The sequence below is a fragment of the Crotalus tigris genome, unplaced genomic scaffold, assembly GCF_016545835.1.
Source record: "Crotalus tigris isolate CLP2741 ecotype Arizona unplaced genomic scaffold, ASM1654583v1 scf7180000018825.4774228, whole genome shotgun sequence".
In the NCBI taxonomy this organism is placed as follows: Eukaryota; Metazoa; Chordata; class Lepidosauria; order Squamata; family Viperidae; genus Crotalus; species Crotalus tigris.
The window spans coordinates 2,031,884-2,054,049 of NW_024097215.1; the positions used below are offsets into that span (position 1 = coordinate 2,031,884).

Here is a 22,166-nt window from a genome sequence, read left to right on the forward strand (position 1 = left end):
TTGAAGTCCACAGGTCTTAAAGTTGCCAAGGGTAGACACCCCTGGCCTAGAGCTTGGATATGTGGTGGGATGAAAAAGAAGGTGCTTTCCTTGCTTAGACTGGAATCGTTCCTTGAGACCTGCACTCAGCAGCATTTGCTTTACGCCTTGCCAACTCTAGCACTTGTAGTGCAGATAATCTTTTATTTGACATGTTTGCTGTTTGTTAAACGTGCTCCAATTCTATGCCTTTCATCTTTTATATCTTATGTTGTGAGAAAAGGTCACTCAAGAGCTGAAAGGCAGTGCAGGGGCAAAGGGGTTGGGCCAGCTTCCTGAAAAACAAAACAAAACAAAAAAACCCGCATAAGCTGTTTATGAAAAGTAAGCAATTTAAGAAGAGCGAAGGCATGTGGATAGTAAAACTCACTGGGGAAAAATAACAATCAACAAGCCAAAGGCAGACCAAAGGGAGACTTCATCATTTCACTGTTTAGTTCTGGCAGCATTTCCATTCTGAGTTTGGAGTTCCAAGAATTTTGTTTACCATGCTGGCTAGGAATTGTGAGAAATGTAGTCCCAACGTAGAATGATGATACCAAACTTGGCTCCTCCTATTTATTTATTTATTTATTTTAAAAATGCATAATAGAAGGTTTTGAAAAGTGACTTGACAAATCCAATCCAGGAAGAAAAATCTATCAACCAGAGCTGTTGCTATTGGAAATCTTGACCTAAAGCCAAGATTTCTTTTTAAGTACTCAAGAGTCTTCAAATGGCATTGGGACTTCAGGGTACAAAATGTCCATATTAGAATATTAAGAGACTGATAGAAAATGAGAGGAAAGACGGGAAAGTCTGCTGGAAAGACTGTTTTCATCTTGAATGTCTTCTAGCAACCACAATATATACAAAAACAAAGATACTTCTTGCACTACAAACTTGTCTTTACAATAAATGTAGAGATAGATTTCCAAATGTCAAAAGCTGGTTCACGCAAAATGTAAAACTTGGATCAGTTAAAGACTTCACAACAGTATGCGCAGTGTAGCGTCATCCTTGGATGGGTTGAGCTGGGTTACAGTTTTGCAGCTTCTTATGTTTCATGAATCCAAACGGTTTCATTAGTTTCCAGTTCAATGTGTTATGCTGTAACCGAGAAAATGGTTAATTTAGTAAACAGGTTAGGAAGGTTGTATAAATCCAGCTCAAATGACCAACATAAAGAGATCACAAGTTAAATTGTTAACTATTTCTAGCTGGATCTCAACAGTCGCTGGCACGAATCCCTCTGTGGCTTCACCAAAGATCCCAGACTGAGTCAACTAGATGGTAACGTTGATGTCATGTTTTGTCTGGACATCATGTAAGACTCAAACAAAGCTTGCAGGCGGCAGACCTGTCCTCTCTTTCCCCCCCCCCCCACTTCAAGGTACACGTCTCAACACGGAGGCTTTATTTTGCAGCCTAGAGCCAAGCTGATGCTCACGGCTGTTGTCCCCCAATTCGCTCGTTTCTCTCGCCCACCCCCGCCCACCCACCCCCCAAAAAATACCAGCTTAACCACAACCTCGCGTCCAGCCTCGCTATTCAATCTTGGATCAGAATACCGACAGCCGCGTACTCGCACCTTTAGGATCGGGTGCAGTTTTGCACAACTGATAATAACTCGCATTTGCTAGAAGACCGACTCGCGCTCTTCTCACGCCGCCCAGGACAGAAGGCGGGACCGGGGTGGAGAGAAAGGAGGGGGGGGGTTTGCGGAGAGCCGCAGGGCAGGGAGACGGTGTGCAAATTTGCAAAGCCCCTCCTGCCTTCGGAGCAATTAGCTCAGCTGCCCCGGGGACACCTCCCTTTCCCCCCCCCCCGCTCTCTCCCATCCTTCCTCCCACCCCCTCAGGCGTCCCGAGGAGGGGGGGGACGTGGGGCAGCGGCGCGTGCCGTCCGTCGGCGACACATATCATTACAGCCGTCTCTCTCTCTCTCTCCCCCCCCCCCGCCCTCGCCCCCCCATCTCTTCCACCCGCCTGGCAGCTGCCAGCGATCGGCGCAACAAAGCCAATCTTGGCTCGCCCCCCCCCACACACACACACACCGCCCCCCGCCGCCGCCGGGCCGCTTTCCCCGCGTGCCCAAACAGAGCTAAGCAGCCAATTAGCGCTTCGGATGCCCCGCCGCGCCCCGCCCTCCTCGCTCGCCCTCTCCTTTCCCCCCCCCAAGTGCTGCCGAGCGAGCGACGATGCGCGGCGCAGCGGCGCGGCGGCGCTAAAGCAGCCCGGCTGGCGGAGAGACGGCGCTGGCCCGGATTTGCGCCCCTTGGGGGGGGGGGGAGCGGGGGAACACGGAGCGGCCGGGCAGGACGCGGGGCAAGCCGGAGCCAGGTGAGGGCGGCGGCGGCGCGAGGTGGCAAATTCGGGGAAGGGGCGCCAGGGTGAGGACAGGGCGCTTCTGGCGCCCCCGCGGTGCCCGTGCAAAAGTAGCGCAGGGCAGAGAAACGGGCGTGCAAAGCCGGTCGTTAACGAATGCCCCATCCGGGACTGTTGGGAGATGGGGGGAGACGGGGGGGGGGGTTAAGAGACTTGAAGGAATTCCGGCTGGCGGTCGCGCAGCTGATTTTGCCACGGCCCGGAAAATCAGTGTGTGCAAAACAAAGGCTTGGGCGCTCACACAGCCCGCTTGCTCGGGCGTATTGTTGTGCGTCTGCCTTCCTTCGCCCGACGCAGGAAGTTTGGTTGGGGGTAAGCCTGCTTTTTCTCCCCCCCCTCCCCGATTTAGTGTGTGCTCCGAATGCAACCAGTTCTGGTTAGTTGTGGATCAGTACGTTGTGTGAAGCCAGGCAGCGGGTTAACACAAGTCAGTAAAGAGTGAACGGTTGTGGGAATGCAGCTCATTTCTTGCAAGGCAAGGATGGCCTTGCAGCTTGCTGGAAGGAGGACAGGAGGCGGGCGGGAGGACGGGAGTACCCGGGACAGGGGACAGAAGCCCCGCTCAGCGTTGTCAGCCATCTAGTGATTAAGAGAGTTGCAACCCGAGGCGTTCAAAGGAGGCTGGGTGGTTCGATCCTGCTTCAGCCTTACGGGACACGAGTCCCCCTGGCTTCAAAGTGTTCAGGAGACAAGTCTGCGCATGTTGCCGTGCGAGTGCAGGACGCCATTCAGGGTTGATAAAGCCAGAGGCAAAATTTACAGGTAAGCGACTGAGCGCCTGTTTTGCACGTATGAGTGTGTTCGGTTGTACAGTAACCACCTCCGCTTGAGATGAGATGCTCTGGCAGCTGGAGAGGTGAAAACTCTCTGCTCAAACTTCTGGAGAGCTTTTGGCAGAATGGAAAGTCCTGGGGAGGACAAAAGAAAAGAGGAATAATCTAATTGGGTCAATTCTACCTTTGTAGGATGCTGCCATAAGGCATCTTTAAAAAAAAAAAAAACCAGATATATGCATGGTGCTATAAAAAGATATCAGCCAGTGCTGCTCCGTTGCATGTCTAAAACTCCAACCAGAATATCTGGGCTTTAAAATTCCAAAAAGAGGGAGGGAGGGAGAGACTTTAAGCAGCAACAGTTTAACATTGTGCCCCCTCTGGAAATTGCCACTCATGCTGAAATAATGCAAAAGAAAGGGGATTTGTACATGCTGGTTTATATATATAACAACCAAGGCTTTCACATTTTCCTTCTCTCCATGTGCCTGAGCATTATATTATTTCTGATAACAGTGCGTGCCAACTGAAGTCAGCTGGCTTGTTCTGTGGAAGACCTTCCTCTCTTAAGTGCTGGACGAAATGAAAAGCTCACATATCAGCGAGGCCAGGAATAATGCACCTGGAATGCAGCCGCTGATGTGATCAGCAGTGACCCTTTGAACCTTGTTAAAGAATGGCTGATTGGGTTTTGTGTGTGTGTGTCTTTTTGCTGATTTGTACGTCCTTTGGTGACAGAACCAGTACTGCTGACTGCTTGCATGATGCACCTTGAAGCATAGCGTCTGGTTTCTTGCATACAGCATGTTTCTGGTTGCATACGGCATTTATCTGGGGATCCTAAACACTTTTCACAGTTTCTCTCTTGGAGCAGAATTCCTTAGTGTAAACTCCACGTGATCCCTCGAAAACACAGCCCGGAATGACCTGGCCGAATTGTAAAATTGAATGTGTCACAGAGAGAGCAGGCATTTTGATTCAGGTTAATGAGATGGAAATACTAATGACATGACACTGAATTTCAAATTTGCTCTGAGCTTGCTTCTTCTTCTTCTTCTTCTTCTTTTTTTAAAGTGCCTCCCCCCCCCTCCCCCAGCAAAACAAATGTGGCCCTCAATTTGGAAAGATTTTCCGAAAGGATATTTTGATTCCTATTCCCTTCCCGGTCTCTAGGACTTTCATACTATTACAGACATATCAAACGTATTGCATTGATTAGTGACTGAACACAGATGAAAGCTCTCTGGAGCTTCTGAATAAGCCCCACGGACTCAAACCAGATGAACTTTTGCACGAGCATTGATCAGATATGTAGTAGTGGTGGGGCCTGTTAACCTGGGGGCCTGGCGACTTTTTTAGGTGTCCACGAGATTTTGATTATTTTGGTAAAAAAAGAAACATCCTTTATGATTATTGTGGGGGCCCAGGTTGTTGGCCCCTGGTTGCTTTTCGTTGTGGGGAAAAAAGTGCACATTCCTGTAATAAAATGCTTTCATAAGTGCCTTTAGGGGGAAAGTCAGCATCTTAGGAGTGGCTAAAAGACGCTTTTTATGTGGCTTTTAGATTTTATCCATGGTGCTCTTGTTGCTTTCTGAGATGAGCAGATTGTGGAGTTTTTGCTCCCTGTTTATATACAGGAGCTTGCCCTGCAGTTTGGGTAGGGGTGTGGTTTTTCTCCTTGATGGTTCCTTAATTAGAGTAATTTCCTCTCTATTGGAGTTTAAGGTTGCATACATAACACTCCCTCCTGTTTTTTTCCCCCAGAAAAACAACCTTGTGAGGTGAGTTGGGCTGAGAGAGTTTTCTCATTGTCAGCCCTCATTCATAGGCAGTGATGTCTTGTAAGGTCCATGAGGAGAGGGTCCTCAGTTGCACTACAAAATAAAAAATCAGATGGGACCCTGGAGGTCGTCTAGTCCAACCCCCTGCTCAAGCAGGAAACCCTGTAGCATTTCAGACAAATGGCTCTTTTTAAAAGCCTCCAGTGTTGGTGCATCTACAACTTCTGGAGGCAGGTTGTTCCACTGGTTAACTGTTCTCACTGTCAGGAAATTTCTCCTTAGTTCCAGGTTGCTTCTCTTCTTGATTAGTTTCCATCGTTGCTTCTTGTCCTGCCTTTAGGTGCTTTAGAGAATAGGTTTAACTCCCCCCACCCACACTTCTTTGTGGCAGTCCCTTATATATGGAAGGAGATATATGGCTACAATTAGCTCCCCTGTACAAACGCCATAGAAATAAAACCAGAGTTCTCTTAAGACCCATAGATGAGCATTTCTGAGATACCAACTCCTTGGAAAGTTTTATTTTGTGAGTTCCTAATACTTTTCTTAAGCAGGATGTTTTTCTTTTGTGTAATTTGATCATCAAAGAGCCCTTATGTGAAGGCAAAATGATAGCTGTTGAAGTTTCCTGAGTAGCTTCTTTTTCTTGTAATGGTCCAGCAAACAAATAAACACCTTTGATGTGTTAACTTTTACCAGCTTTTTCATGGTGACTTCAGTTATAAGGGGGGAAAATAAAGCTTCCAAGCATAGTCTTAGCATTATGATCTATTTGATTTGTCTAAAGCAATTGGTCAAGCAGAACAAAGCTTAAATAATGCCTATCTGTATGTCACTTTGTAACTAACATAAAGAAACAATGGATGGAAACTAAGCAAGAAGAGAACCAACCTATAAATAATGAAAAAAAAAATTCCCCGACAGTGAGAATTAATTTCCAATTAATCAGTGGAATAGCTGGCCTCCAGAAGTTGCACGTTCTCCATCACTGGAGGCTTTTAAAAAGAGCCATCTGTCTGGAATGGTATAGGTCTCCTGCTTGAGCAGAGGGTTGGACTAGAAGACCTCCAAGTTCCCTTCTGATTCTGTTACTCTGTATTCTAAATACAAGGTGCAAGTAGCTTATCTCCAGAATATTTTGATTCTTCCAACTCTTGGTAGAACAGCGTTCCATTTCATGACCCGATTTACTATCTCTACAGTACGTAATGCAGTGGCCCCATTGCATCTTGCCTTGAACTAATTTGTGAGGATGAGAGTCAGAAGTATACAGAACATTTTGATTCTGAAACATTTTGCAGTCGAAAGACCCTGTTTGCGGCTGTAGCAAATTCACAGGAAGCCTTCCATACTGTTCCAGCCAACTCAGACATGTTTCTTGCTCTGAACGCCTCCAACGAGGTCAGAACAGCACTAGGACACTTGCCAAGTAGTTGGAAGTTCCATCCAGACATGAAACATTTTGAATACAAAATGTTTTGCAAGATTAATGCCATTCTACATTACGAGGGCATCTCCTGCTTTTGAAAGGCACCATTATTGCACAAGTCTCTTCTCCAGGGCTGGCAACTTTAAGACATGTGGACAATGCTGGCTGGGGAATTCTGGGAGTCGAAGTCCTCAGATCTTAAGTTTGCCAAGGCTGGACACCCTGCTCTACTCCAAGCACGGTGTTGAGGGTGTGAGAGTAGGAGCTTGGTGTATTTTGTGTCTATGCTGATGGTTTTTTCCAACAGGTAGGCTGCTAAGCATCTTCACCTGGAGCACAGTTAGACTATGATGGCCAGTGAGTATCCTTAGCATTTTTTGGTCAACAGGATCAGGGTGGATTTGGCAAAGTGGCTAAAACAAGACATTAGTGGTGAGGGTAAGTTGTGGCCTTTTTTCCCCACTCCCCAAACTAGAATAAATCTATTTTAAGGAATACATTACCACCATTTAATTTGTTTCCTCATTCCGATGTGAGCCATAAGAAAGAGGTTTGGGGGACACCCTGTGGTTTGTTACCTGAACTTGAGCAGTTATAGCAAACTTTGGCACTCAGCATATCTATAATGTAATATTTGGTTTGCCTTTGAAACCTGAATCTTTCTATTCAGATCAGTGATCCTCAATCTTTTTAATGCTGCGACCCCCAACCAGTCATAAGTTGAGGACTACTCAACCGGTCGTAAGTCGAGGACTACTCAACTGGTGCAGCACCGTTTGCAGAATGGGACTTTTGGTGGGCTCAGCAGGGCAGAGACAGCCTAGATAATTCCTATTGGCTTTTGAAAGCCAATAGAATTAGACTCTATTCAAGAGAGTCTATTCTATTGGCTTTCAAAAGCCAATAGAATAAAAGGGAGTAGCACAGCTAAGGAAAAGGGGGAAAAAATGGCGGACTGCGTTGTTTGGCAACCCCCGTGAAATGGTCGTTCGACCCCAAATGGGGTCCCGACCCACAGGTTGAGAACCACTGATTCAGATTCATGTTAGGCTTTCAACTGCCCTACTGGAGAAAAAAAGACAGCCAAGATTGTATTGTCTAAGAGTGGCTCCCTTGGAGCTTCTGCTGTGCAGAGGACCCTTTCCACTGGAGATATCAAAACTGTCTCATAATAGACCTCGTTTGTTGTGTAGCCTGGCTGTGGCTTCTACCCAAGTTCTTAGCAAAGTTGTGTGGGTTTTGCTAATTGTATTCTTAGACCTGTTTTTCTTTGGCTTTCCTCTCCTCCTTGAATGCCAACAAAATGCAGACAATTAAGTCTAAGCTGCCAATAGTCTTTGTGATGGAGATGAAGGTTGTCTAATCCAGTATTTCTCAATCTCCGCAACTTTAAGAAGGTGGACTTCAACTCCCAGCATGCCGGCTGGGGAATTCTGGGAGTTGAAGTCTATTCATCTTGAGGTTGCTGAGGTTAAGAAACACTGATGACCAGTCACACTGCTGGTACCCAAACGCAGGACTGGAGATTACACCCTGAACAACACTGCTAATTAGAGCTGGACCATCCAGAATTTCTCACAGAGTTGTACAAGATGCTGCCTGAATAGTTTTTCAGTTCCACATGCTTGCTGGGGTTCAGTTTGCCAAAGATAACATTTTCACTGAATTCCTTTTTTCTTCTTCTCTTAAAAATAAAAGAGAGAAGCGAGGTGACCAACTTGTGCGTCCTTGCACTTCTTCAGACCTTCTCTGTGAGTACAGCCATCGTGCGTGATATTAGCAATGGCAAATCCAGCCTGAACGTTGGAAATAGAGGCTGCCTCTTCCCAATTATATCTTTTCGTCCTTCCAAATCCAGCAAAGAGGACTTACTGGCTGCTGTGCCTTAGAGAGGTACGTGTGTTGGGTCCTAGACAGATGGGCCTTTCCTGTGGTAGCTGCTTTGTGGAATTTTCTCCTCCTGAAGTAAGGCTTCGCTTCATCCCTTTTGTTTGTCCAGAAGTCCCTCAAGACGTGGTTGTACCATCAACTCTGGTTGCTGGTTCAATATTGAGATAGCTCCCTGTTATTATTATGTATTTTTTATTTTAGTTTTATGCTCTTTATAATGTAAGCTTTTAATAACGACTACAACAACAGTTTTGAATATAGGAGCCATAGTGGTACAGTGGTTAGAATGCAGTATTGCAGGCTGATTCTGCCTGCTGCCAGCAGTTCGGCAGTTCAAGTCTCACCAGCTCAAGGTTGACTCAGCCTTCCGAAGTCGGTAAAATGAGGACCCAGATTGTTGGGGGGCAAGAGGCTGACTCTGTAAACCGCTTAGAGAGGGCTGTAAAGCACTCTGAAGCAGTATATAAGTCTACGTGCTATTGCTATTTAGTTTTGTTGTACACAGCCCAGAGCCCCTCGTTTGGAAGATGGGCAGCCATATGCATTGGATGAATAAGGTAAATCGGATGAATAAAAACAGGCTGAATGGTTTGGGGAGCGCTGAATGGAGCAGGTACTTTTTAGAAGATACCTGCCAAGCAACGGTTCCTTCAACCTGCTTCTCATTCACCCACAGATGGGCTGTTAGGCAGCCTAATCTTGAACTGGCTCCTGCTGCTGCTGTTACTCTTATAGAAACATACAGATGGAATTGATCACGGGGCGGAGAGTGGTGGGCAGAAGGATTATTTCTGAGGAGTCAGAAATTAACTGGCGTGATGCAGCACATGACCCAGTCTCCCTATCCGGCGTACGGAATGGAACTGATTTCCCTCTGGAGCTCAGCTCTAAGCCTCAAAGCATGTATAAGTTGGCTAGTTGCAAGCGGCCTCAATGACTGTCTCTGTGCCAAGATGGCACCCGCTTGCACGCTCTGTCCTTCTCCGTCTTGCACATGCTAACTGTGCTGTACTGTACCCTTTATCCTAGCAGCTTGCTCGCTGTGGAAACCACTCAGCTCCCTGCATGAGGCAGCCCAGTCCTGACAAGACATACTCCAGTTTGGCACTACAAGCTGCTAAATTTGGCTTGTAACTCAACGCACTTCCGCCCACTACCTTAGTCACTCCATTCTGGCAGGCAGGACTGGAGCGAGGTGGGAGGCTGATGAAAGCTAGTGTTCTTGTGTTGAAAAGCTACTTGTTAGAGGGGAGTTAGGTGGGGAAGAGAAGAGAGAACAAGAGAGAGCAACTAAGATGATTAGGGACCTGGAGACTAAAACATATAAAGAACGCTTGCAAGAATTGGGTTTGTCTAGTCTAGTGAAAAGGAGGACGAGGGGCGACATAATAGCAGTGTTCCAATATCTGAGGGGCTGCCACAAAGAAGAGGGGGTCAGTCTATTTTCCAAGGAACCTGAAGGCAGGACAAGAAGCAATGGATGGAAACTAATCAAGAAGAGAAGCAACCTAGAACTAAGGAGAAATTTCATAACAGCGAAGACCATTCATCAGTGGAATGGCTTGCTTTTAGAAGTTGTGGGTGCTCCATCACTGAAGGCTTGTAAGAAGACACTGGACAGCCAGTTGTCTGGAATGGCATATGGTCTTCTGCTTGAGTAGAAGACCTCCAAGATCCCTTTCAACCCTGTTATCATTCTGTTATTCTGTTAATCTTGCAGACTGAACTAGAATCAAAGGGCAGCAAAGCAAAGAAATCTTTCTTCAGTCCTGGGGTTTTCTCTATTGCTCTATGTTTTCCCCTGAGATTACTTTATTTCTAAACTTGAGCCAAGTAACAGTACCTTGCTGATGTTGGCTAATTCCTCAAAATTAAGAGGAATCTTGGTTAGGCCCTGAATGAAAGATCACCAGTTCATAACAAGATTTTAGATTGGACTGGAAAATTGAGAGAAAAAAAAATCGTTTTGGGGAAATACAGAGGCAAACCAGTCCTTTATTACTGTACTAATAAGGCAATTACATGCATGTATCCATATAAAGTCCCCGAGAATTCTCTGTCCTTTATTCAGATGCAGTGTAAGTCTGTTACATTTCTTTTTTCTGCGTTCTTCTGTGTGTTTCCCCCCTCCACTCCAGATTCGGATTTCCGATCCGTTTTATTTTCTTGCTTTCAGTAGGATGTAACTGAAGTGTAGCTGGTACAGGCTGTATGTGTTGGCTGGGGAATCCTGGGAGTTGAAGCCCACTCCTCTTAAAGTTGCCAAGTCCCGAAATATCGGGATAGACCAAAAACTTTCTTTTAGGGTCCCTTGCCTCCTAAACTCAATCCACCATTCAACATATGTTTTTCAATCTGTCACTCCCAAAATCGAATGAGAACAGTTGCCTGCATTCTGAATGGCATTCCATTTTTTGTGTGTGTGTGAAAATATGTTGGTTTCAGCATGATTCAAGTTTATTTTTATCTTCTTTTTCTTTTGTTAAAGTATATATTTTAAAGCAGGCTTTGCTTTTTGGTTTAATACTTAAAATCATTGCATTGATTAATCTACTTTCTGAACTACGCTGACCTCCAAGAAAAGAAAGGCGGGATATAAATATTCCTAGTCAACTAGATCTATTCTAAGGATTTATGTGCCTTTAAATTAAAGGTTCACCGCTTGCTAGATCTGCTGATTGTAAGTCTTTGGTACTGTCACACAGACCTTTAGTAGTGACTTGTTCTTTGAATAATGTTTCTGATTTGCCCCCCTCTCTATTTCTTTTCTTATGGTGAGGAGGCTTTTTAATTTTTAGAATTACTCTTATGAAGTAGAGGAAAAAAAGGGGGAGAATTGGCAAGAAAAACTTCATTTCTTGCAAGGAAAGAAGCAAATAATAAGGCAGGTAAGAGAAAATTGAAATGCCATTTATAAACAAAAACAAATTCTCATTTCTAAATCTACCGATAAATAATAAAATTAGAATCTAAGGCAGTGTTTCTCAAACAGGGCAACTTTAAAATGTCTGGACTTGAATTCCCAGAATTCCCCACCGAGCATGGCTGACTAGGCAATTTTGGGAGTTGACGTGCAGACATCTTGAAGTTGCTCAGCCATAAACTAGGAAGTGATGGGAGGATGCTGAACGCCAGCTTTGGATCAGAGCACAAGGGAAGAAAAAGTTGCTACTACGTTCCTTCAATATTTTGTGGTGGCAATTATTTATGTTTGTTTTTCTTTAGTATTGTGTTTACTAACTATATTTTAAAAGGGCAATGGTGTTTTCAAGTCAGTCTTGAATCTTGGCAACTACTTGGCCTCTGCAGCTTTTTTGCAATGCCTTTTTCCTAGGAGTGAGAGGGAGGAAGTAGTCCAAAATCACCCAGGTGGCTTTGTTTAAAGAATCAGGACCATCTGTTAGATTCCAGCATAGAAGATTTATTCAACCCCATACACATGAATCTAGTCAATTAAAGTTCAACACTAAATTGGTGCCAGATAAGGGCCCACAGAATTCAGGAGAGGTTGGAGCAGTTTTGGGAACGCAACAGCTCTAAGCTGATAACTGGCTTAACTCTGCTTCCCCCAGCTCTGCCTGTTCTTTCCTATAGTTTAAGCCGAACGAGAATTCACAGTCTCCAGATTTCTAGCCAAAGTGACTGAACCGCTATGCCAAAGTGATTCTGAAAATTATTGAGAGTTGAAGTTAATGTTCCATGCGGGGTTCAGACTCTTAAACATTCCTCTGGCCATTCATTGCAGAAATCTAGATTCAGCTAGTTTTCCTTGCCAATGAGCAGTGTGATTCCCCTCAAAAGAGGCATATCAAGAACAGTTAATCCCTATCATTTTGATGCTAATTACCTGTTGGCAAATATGGAGTGGTTGGGCAATATTTCCAAAATATACACTAGCCAGTAGATGTTTCTGTTTTGATGCAATCTAATCAACCAGAACAAACCACCCTGGTGGTGCCCTCTCAGATGCCCAGCTCAACCTGTCCACCACAAAATGATGCAGAGGCTTTGCCTGTCGTAGAATATCTTGAAGGAGAATTAATTTTATATTGCACCCAGATACATGATAGATGCATTTGGCCTGCTTCCCTATTACATAAGCAAGTAAATGCTGTCACTGATTCTAATTCAGGATGAAAACTGCAGAGCCCATTTAGAACTTATACATTATATTTATAGGCCATTAGTGGAGGTGGTACTGTAGCCAGAAGATTGCCGCTTTAGCAGGATGTTAACTGACTTTGTAAGCTAATTCCATATTTAACTGTAAATGGTTTACAGGGTACTGCTGGAATTAACCTTCTCAGTGAATGTTCTTCTGTCATGGGGCACTTCTGAATTTCACAATAATTGTTCACTTTTAGTAGACAATTGAAAAGGGAAGATGCACATCGCTTAATAGACCAAGCTAGCAGGGAAAAATAATGGAAGTCTAAAGTAATTCTGGGAGGAAAAATCATTCCATTGTTATCTTGAATTCCATAGAAATAATAGTTCCAGAGGAAGAAGTAATTGATCTCATATTAACAGATGCCAGGGTATTAATAGACTTGAAGTAGTTGCTAACTGTTTTCCAAGCACAATTAAGGAAATTAGTTTTAACTTATCAAACCCACATTGCCTATTTATGGCATCTCTTAATGCATCATGATAGCAAGGCATTAAAAGTCCAGAGTCAGAGTAGAGCTAGGCAACCTATAAATAATGTAATTGATTTCTTAGTTTATGAATTAATAAGCTTTGCTAGAGTGGCTTCTTTCAAAAATCCAAAGCATGCCCAATCAACATATAGCTGAAGGATTTGCCTTCTGCGGCCATCAGTCTATAGTGGGGGTTAAGAAGAGCATTCTATAGCCCAACGGTATTCAACTTTGGCAACTTTAAGAGTTGTGGACTTCAACTCCCAGAATTCCCCAGCCAGCATGACTGGCTAGGAATTCTAGAAGTTGAAGACTAGTTGCCAAGATTGGACACCCCTGCTACAGCTTGAACGTCATGGAGAACAAGACCTTAAGGCTGTGTGTATACCAGGCATCCCACTTTCTTGTATATCTTGATTTTCTATCCCAAGGGAATGCTATCTAGATTCGCTTCCTGTTCCCTTTGCACATATTCTCTGTTGCCATCTAAGCTTGTTCAGAAATTCCCACCGCAGGTGCCAGGTGCTCTGATACTAGAGGTCTGTAGAGAAGACTCCTATAATGCCAAGAGTGTTTAAAGGTGGGATATCAGAAGCTGTTCTCCAGCCAAGATTTTGGAAATAACTCGAACGGTCCTGTTGTAATGCTTTGGAACGCATAGTTTGCACACCATGTAAGTGGGAGAGAAAACGGTGCTTGTAGCAGGTTGAATGAAGAAAGACACCTGAATGAAAAGCTACACTTTTCACAGACATCTAAAAACAACATTGTTTGTACTATCAAAAATGGGGCTACCACTAAGAAGGCTTCATCAGACCAAAGGAAGATACATATTGGTTCACATGCTGTGCTGAAACATAGCTTATGTTAACCATAATTGATAAGCCACATTGACTGGGTTCAATAGCATACTAAACCCAAATCAAACAAGCTACACACATAGCTGTGTGCATCCAGTCACAATCACCTGCCCACATTCCGTATAACAAAGGATTGGTGTACCATCTCTACACTAGGGTGACCTTCATTGGTTCATAAGATACAGTGATTTTTCCAATGGGAAGAGTAGAACATGTGAATAGTGACAGAGAATCCGAATTTGGATTGTGGGAAGATTCCTCCATGGACTGATTCCATGGTCTGAATGTGTTTTACAGCTCAAGGCCTGTCTCCCTATTCTAGAAAGGTGGTTGTCAAATTACTTTGAGGTGGAAAGGGAGAGCTTGCAAAGAGGACCTAGTTTCCATAGCAACCTGGCTCAGCTACTAATTTCTCAAATCTAAAATTAAAAGGCTCTTTCTCCCTGCCCACCTACCCCTTTTATACTTCAAGTGGGTAATTTGCAGTAATGACAGGGGTGGGGGAGAATGGGCCATTGGGCTCCCTGGGAGCTGGTGGCCCAGAAAACCTCTGAGTCCTACATGCAGGCTTTGCTGTAGAATTCCTCCATTTACAAGAGTGTTAGATGCCACCAGCTTACTTGGGAAAAGAAGTCAAATTCAAAGCAGCAGCTTCTGGTCCCTTCTTTCTCCAAGAAAGATTCTCTCTTCCCACCCCACCAGCTGCATCTGGCCCTCAAGAGATTGTGACGTGGCAACCCAGCATACGAAGTTCAAGATATCTAGATCCGAGGTTGGCCCATAAGATACAAAGGGGAAATAAGGATCCCGGAGAATAGGGCCACATCTCATACGTAGAGAGGGCTGAGAATTTTTTTTTTCTCCCTTTTTAAATCATTGTTTTGATGAGACAAGTGTTTTCTTTGTGGTTGTTTTTTAAAGGCAAACCATTCTAGAACTTTTACTTTTGTGTATTTTAAGAGTCCAATTGATTGTGGCTGGATATAAATGCAATGAATTAAAGTGACATCTTTCATGGTCCAGAAGGGTGTGGAGGGCAAAAGACGGAGGGACTTTGGGGCCTTACACTGTTTGAGGTTGCAGAGTGTTTTCTCTACTTCTATAACGGGAAAAGAACACATAGTAAGTGCCAATTTAGTTGTAGCATCAGTTGGTACACTGGCTGGAACAGGGCAAGACTCCCTGTAATTAAATGGATGGAAAAACAGCTCCTTTCTCTGAAGCATTTAATTTAGTCTCCCAGACACACTTTTTTTCTGCTGCATAGCTAATGCAGCTGATGGAAGTGGGTATAATGCTTTGGGGATAAATTAGTGGCCAAGCTGAGATTTAATGCACCTCTGAACTCTCTAAACAGTGATAAGAAGGGGAGCATCCCTCGCAGTTGGATTTAATGGGAATGAATTTCCCTTTAGAGCACTGCATCCATCCAGCCGTCCATGTGGATTTCTTTCACTTCTGTTTCCAACTGGGGGGCAGCTTCTGGGTTCAACTGATACCACAGTGAGGGCTGTGCAAGTCCCAGCTAAATTTCCTTGTCCCGTACTTTCGTAACTAAGATTGGTCAAATAATCCGCAAATGGCTGGGTTTGCACAACAGATCCATAAAAGGCAGACAGAAAGCTCCTCGTGGGCTGTATTTGCAAAGATGCTGAGTCAGAAGTAAGCAAGCAACATTATGGCTAGTGGTAATGGGGGAATCAAGGCATTGTTGTACCCCAGGAGAACATTGTGCACTGATGCTGAAAGATGCAGGGCATCGCCGCACAGTGCTATAGGTGCAAAATTCACCGTGGCTGTGATTGCACGTGGGATAATTTGAACTAGTGTCTTTCCATTACTTGGGATTTTCCTTTCCCTGTGGAAGCGATGCAGTTTCCCATCTCCTTCCCCCAGGGTGTTTGAGATTTATTTATTTATTTTAAAAAGCTTACATTATTAGTGTTTTGAACTTAGTTGGAAATGGTAGGAGGGACTTTGCGACTGTTGTGTCCTGGTCCAAATTCTCTTCAGTGCTCACAGTGGAGTGAATGTGAAGGACAGTGAACTTCCAGCTGTTAAGATATAATCATGTCTTACGCGTTCTGTCTAACAAATGACAAGCAGGTTGTGGTATGTGTGTGTGTGTTTGTGTGTTTGTGTGTTTGTGCACACATGCAAGCAGAAGCAGGAGCTTTGTAATGCCACAGTTGAGTGTTCTTTTCCCCCCACACTCAAGATCATCCTAAAAGTTGTCAGAAGTTGTCATGAATGGAGATGATGAATTAGAATGAATGAGGTCTTGTGTAATGAAGATCTTTGTCCACGTGGAGAAAGAATTGAGCCTCTGCCCTTTCAATGGGAGCCTGGCTCTATGTTTTTCTCATGAATGCCCCACCAGAAGAAGATGAGAGAAGAGGGGCAGCAGTTGCCAAGATGAAGTCTCTGCTTTGGCTCTGATTTCTTATCATCACTTTGATGAAATTGCTTGGCATCCCTTAGTACGGATAGACAAATGCTCTCTCTTAAGTAAAATGAATCTTGCAGAGATTCAAAAGTGCTACTTGGCAAAGTGACTGTGACACCTTGAAAGCCTCCTTCCTTTTTTTTTTTCATGGCCTGCACAGAGAGTGTAGGCATATTTATTACATAAAATTTGCAGTAAAGCAAATAATAATGGAGGAAGCACACCAAGGACTGAACAAAACCTTACTATTTATTTATCAAGAAAATTTATATGGCCTCCCAACTCATTCACGGTGACTCCAGCAGCTGGTTTACAGAAATAAAACTCCAATACAAAATCCAATAAAGTCACATCTCTCTGGCAACAACCAATCACTTTATGGGCTTCATATATATCACTTTGGACTCCCAGGCCCGTTGGCAAAATTATGTCTTCAGAGTCTTTTGAAAGCATATCAAAGTGGGTGCCAATCTTATTTCTGCAGGGATGATATCCCACTGGGAAGGTGCCCCTTCTTGATCCCACCAGATCGACTTTAAGAGAGGGGGCTCCTAACATACCCCATCCCCCTGCTCTGTTGGGTCGGGTAGATATAAATGGGATAAGATAATCCTTCAAAGAATCTGGCCACAGGTGATGTATCCATTTATCTAAACAAATTTATTCCTCAGAGAAGAAAAAGGTTTTATGAAAACCTCTTACGTTTCAGAAGCTTTAGATTCAAAGGAGAATTGTCCTGAGTAATAAAAATAAACTGTTCTTTGGTTAAAAGTTTGAACCATAGGGACTTCATGGACATATCCCTGTAATTTTCTTAATAATATGAAGATGGTTTGACACTTCCTTTTTCTGGGATTTGTTTTTTGTTTTTGTTTTTCAATTTCCCTGTATTGCCTACAATCCTAGGAGTTTTATTGGTCTCCCATCCAAAAACTAACCAGATCTGCCTAGGTTTCTGAAATTAGGCAAGATATGTAAATACTTGCAATAATAAAGAGTTGGGCCAAAAGGTAGATAAAATACAACGGGCATGGGCAGTGATATCTATCTGCCAACAGTGGCCATTTACAAAACAGTTGTCTAGATGCCCTGGTTAGCTATTTAGCTCATATGGTACGATACAAGCTCCCTTTCATTTTGTTTGTCTGATCGTACTTAGTTTTCTGAATGGCATCCTTTGTCATTCTTTTCCAGGCATGGTCATTTGAGGTTAGTTATTAAGTACCCAAAGGAGTTCAAGCATTCCCCTGCTATTTTGGGTTACTGCCAGCTGTGATGTCAAATGTATTCTTACTTATTCTGTTACATGGAGATTGACCAGACTACCTTATGTATAAGGTAATGATGGCATGGATCATATTGGAAAATGATCCCGTCCACATTTACCAAGTCTTGTAAGATACAGAACAGTGCTGGTGTCTGGATCCATCTCAGGCTTTGTTTTCTGTTGGAATAGAGTAGAGTAGAGCAGAGCAGAGCTGGAAGGGACCTTGGAGGTCTTCTAGTCCAGCCCCCTGCTCAAGCAGGAGAACCTATACCATTTCAGACAAGTGACTGTCCAGTCTCTTCTTAAAAACCTCCAGTGATGGAGCGCCCATAATTTCTGAAGGCAGCTTCTGTTCCACTGGTTGAGTGTCCTCACTGTCAGGAAGTTTCTCCTGAATTCCGGTTGCTTCTCTCTTTGGTCAGTTTCCAACCATTGTTTCTTGCCCTGCCCTCTGGTGCTTTGGAGAATAGTTTGACACTCTCTTCTTTGTGGCAGCCCTTCAAATACTGGAATACCACTGTCATTTCGCCTCTGTTTCTTCACGATGATATGCACGATATAAATACTGAGCAAGCATAGGACCAATCTGGTGGCAGTGTTGCCCGCTTAATTTTAACAAGGGTCTACCGAATGAGGTCAATTTGAATAGGTGTGTTGAAGTGCCCTTGGAAATAAGGAATAAGGGGAAAGCTTTTTTCTAGATATAGGTAGTCCTTGAGTTACAACCACAATTGAACCCAAAAATTTATGTTGGTAACTGAAACATTTGTTCAGTGAGCTTGTCCCATTTTAAAGACTTTTCTTGCCACAGTTGTTAAGTGAATCCTTGCATTTGTTAAGTTAGTAACCCGGTTGTTAAGTGAATCTGGCTTCTCCATTGACTTTGCTCATCAGAAGGTTGCAAAAGAGGATCACATGACCCCGGGATGCTGCAACCGTCATAAATATGGATCAGTTGCCAAGCATTCAAATTTTGATCGTACGATCATGGGGATGCAGCAACAGTCATGGTCATGGTCATCAGTCACTTTTTTCAGTGCCGGTCGCTAAATGAACTGATGTAAGTTGAGGACTACATATTCCCTACAGGCAACCTTGAAGTGTCCAGGATGAGGATCTAATTCATAGTTTTCCTCGATCTTAATTCCGTAGCTGAAGGAACACATACAGTAGTGGCCCAGATTGTGGAAACCTTTTGGGAAAAGTGTATTTTTGAGGTTTGATGGCTAATAACACCACTTTTTTTTGGAGTAGTACCATAAAATTATATATCAATGGAAAGATAATTTAATCAAGAATGTAATGCAACATAGTTTGTTCAATTATCAGTACTGTATTCTATGAAAAGGTGTAGTCAAATAACCAGACAACTGTGCTTAGGTTGATCTCAGGTAGCTTTCCTTCATCTGATTGTAGCCAATGAGCATGAGTGTTTAGAGACCCAATCAGGTGTCATCTTGTTTTGGCAATGAGCCAGTCAGATCACAGTAGGATTCAGTTATTGATGTGCTGTATTGAAGCTGAGAGGAGGACATTTGTCAGTGTGTTATGTGATCAGTATCAAGTTTTTGGGGGTTTTTTTGGTGTTCTTTCATTGAGCGAGCTTGTAAAACGTAATAAAATTAAAGTCATGGTGCAAAGAGTTGACTGGTCGCCCAGAAAGTGATGTAAAATAGTGTTATGAAGCGAACAAGGCTACAGTTATAAAGAAGTTAGAAGAAAAATGGGTGGAAACTTAACCAAAGGTGGCATTTCTACCGTACACTTTTCCCAAAAGGTTTCCACAATTTTGGCTACTACTGTAGTCAAAGCCATGAAAACACCACGAAGACCCTGGTGTCCACAGCATCACAAGTCTTCAAGTCCACTAGAAATATCTTTCTCTAGAAGAGGTCCCCAGCTCTGACTCTTTGATGTTTCTTTCTGTTTTTCTCTTTCTTGGTGCTTGAGCAACAGCAATGACATTGAGAGAGGAAAAACACCAGCCTGAAGCTGTCTTTGCCTGTTTTCTGGACAAAGGAGAGCGCACTGGACAGAAAGAGAGAGCTTTGTGGACAGGAGAGAGAGGGAGAGATTGGCAGAAAAGGGTTCAGTTGGGAGCAAAAATGAGTTCTTTCACCGGACAGAAGGAGGGCGCACTGGACACAGAGAGAGCTTTCTGGACAGAAGGAAAGAGAGATACTGGCAGGCAGAGATCGGTTGGAAACAAAAATGGGTCCTTTTATTTTTCCAGTGAAGCCTTCTAAGCCCACTCATTTACCCCTTTGCTGAAGCCAGAGGGAAAAATGAACTCTCTCAAAATGTTCCCACTCAGTCATCTACGTTTAATAGCTTGCATTTCATGGTTTTGCATCTTCCCCCTTTGAGATGCTAATGGGTGTTACTTCATTAACTTCAAAATGTGATAATAAGCTGATTCTCCAAGCGAGCCGAATCCCTCTGAGTCATTCTGCTGAGTGGGACCCAGGACATCTGCCCTGAAATTCTACCCTAGATGTGCCACTCCTCCCTTATAAATAAATGGGTCCCAGCACCCAGTCGGGAAGAGATCAGCATTCTGGCATTCGTGGTGCTGCACAAAAATGAGCAGCAGGACTTCCAGGGACCTTCTAATGAGCCCCTCGTATGTCCCCATTATCCTCTTCCTCTCCAACTTTGATTAATTTAGTTAACAGGCTCTTGAATATCTCGTTAAGGCCCCTCCAGCTGGAGGCAAAGGCAGTCCTCGCCCAGAGAATGGGAATTGGGCTTTCCCCTTTTGTAATAACTGGCTCGCTCCACTGCCAGGTGCTTTCCTGGTATTAATGCCTCTCGAGTTGCAGGACTCCCATATGCTAACAGCCAGCCAGCCTGTGTTTGCCTGCCGGGCAAGGAAAAAACACTTGCAAATCTGGGCATTGTTTGTTCCCCTGGGGCAGGGGTTTGCCCCCTTTTGCATTCAAATAACTGGGCTGCGTCCCACTTCCTTTACCCTTTACCCTTCTCCAGATTCTGGGCCACTTTTGAAGGTCAATATCCCACCACCACCACCACCACCTGGAGATTGGCCAGTCCCTCCTCAGGCAGATGGCACAAAACAACCAGCCACTTGCTTCCCACTCCGGTTAATTGAATTTAATCCCACCAGTTGGGCCAAGCCAGGTTGTGTAATGTTTAAAATCCACGATTATGAAAAAAATAAGACTAGAGGGAAAAAGAACCGTATCTGTTCTGGAGTAGAAAGACTATGTGATCATGGTGGCGCAGTGGGTAGAAGACAGTATTGCAGGCTCACTCTGCCAACTGCCAGCAGTTCGATTCTCACCGGCTCAAGGTTATCTCAGCCTTCTGAGGTCAGTAAAAAGAGGAGCCAGATTGTTGGGAGGGGGGCCAATAGGCTGACTCTGTAAACCGCTTAGAGAGGACTGTAAAGCACTGTGAAGTGGTATATAAGTCTAAGTGCTGTTCCTATTGTGAGGGGGGGTATATATACTGACTGCCAGCTGCCAGCAATTCGATAGTTCGATTCTCACCAACTCAAGGTTGACTCAGCCTTCCGTCCTTCTGAGTCAGTAAAATGAGGACCCAGATTGTTGGGGGGCCAACAGGCTGACTCTGTAAACTGCTTCAAGAGGGCTTTAAAGCGCTGTGAAGCGGTATATAAGTCTAAGTGCTGTTGCTATAGTTGAGTGGAGAATTGTATGTAGTCGAGGGAATTGATAAAAAAAGATCACACTTTGGCATCTCTAGCTTAAAAGATCAGAAAGCTCAGGGCCAGGCAGATTACACCCAGGTTATATGTGTTATTCTGCTTAGAATGGGCTGTAAAGCACTATGAAGTGGTATATAAGTGTAAGTGCTATTGCTACAGTTTGTGGAACCAGCATGGACCATTTCCATGGTAGGAAAGATAGAACTGCATATGGGGGGGGGGGTTGTCTCTTGAAAGGCAGCACATGTTGAATAGTAGTCCTTGAATTGCAACTATTTGTTTAGTAAACATTCAAAGTTACAAAGGCATTGAAAAAGTTACTTACAACCGGTCCTCACATATACAACCGTTGCAGCATGCCCATGGTCATGTGGTCAAAATTAGGATATTTGGCAACTGGCATGTATTTAATATGAGGGTTGCGTCATCCCAGGGTCACGTGATTGGCGTTTGCAATCTTCCCAGCCAGCTTCTGACAAGCAAAGTCAAGGGGATTTGCATAATAAGTGCGTGATTCACCTATCAATTGCTGTGATTCACCAACAAACATGACAAAGGTGGTTGTAAAATTGGGCATGATTCACTTAGCAACTGCCTTACTTAAACAATGGAAATCCTCATCCCAATTGTGGTCACAAATAAAGGACTCCCTTTACACCACACTGCATTTTGCTCTTTTCATATTTAGGCATCTCATTTCTATGCTGGGCTTCTTTGTATAGCCTAAAATCTTAACATCTATTCATACAGTTTAAGAAACAAAATGTAAAACACATCCAAATAAAAGGAAACCTATCAACCCTGGAAGTATTATTATGAGATGCCAGGTGTTAAGATAAAGAAACAAATGTTTTCAGCATAACCAAAGTGGCCTCTTAATGGAGTGATGCATATTGGTCTCTGTATAAATATTGCTAGGTGTGCATTTTGACGCAATGAAGCATTTATAAAAGTTTGATGTACTGAAATGTCTTATAAAGGGAT

General features: G+C 43.8%; 1 protein-coding gene across 4 annotated transcripts in view; it reads left to right on the forward strand.

Annotated features, from left to right (window-relative positions):
- LZTS1 (leucine zipper tumor suppressor 1) overlaps window positions 1–22,166 on the forward strand; it is a 36,787-nt gene that overhangs the window by 1,131 nt on the left and 13,490 nt on the right. Inside the window, exons 1-2 of one of the 4 annotated variants that reach the window (XM_039356540.1) lie at window positions 2,316–2,360; window positions 8,087–8,281. The exons of 1 other annotated variant lie outside the window; for it this stretch is intronic. The gene's annotated coding sequence lies outside the window, so the exon portion shown is untranslated. Of the gene's footprint in view, window positions 1–2,232; window positions 2,361–2,978; window positions 3,168–8,086; window positions 8,282–22,166 lie in introns of those variants that run through there. 2 more of the 4 variants (XM_039356542.1, XM_039356543.1) reach the window with 2 other exon arrangements.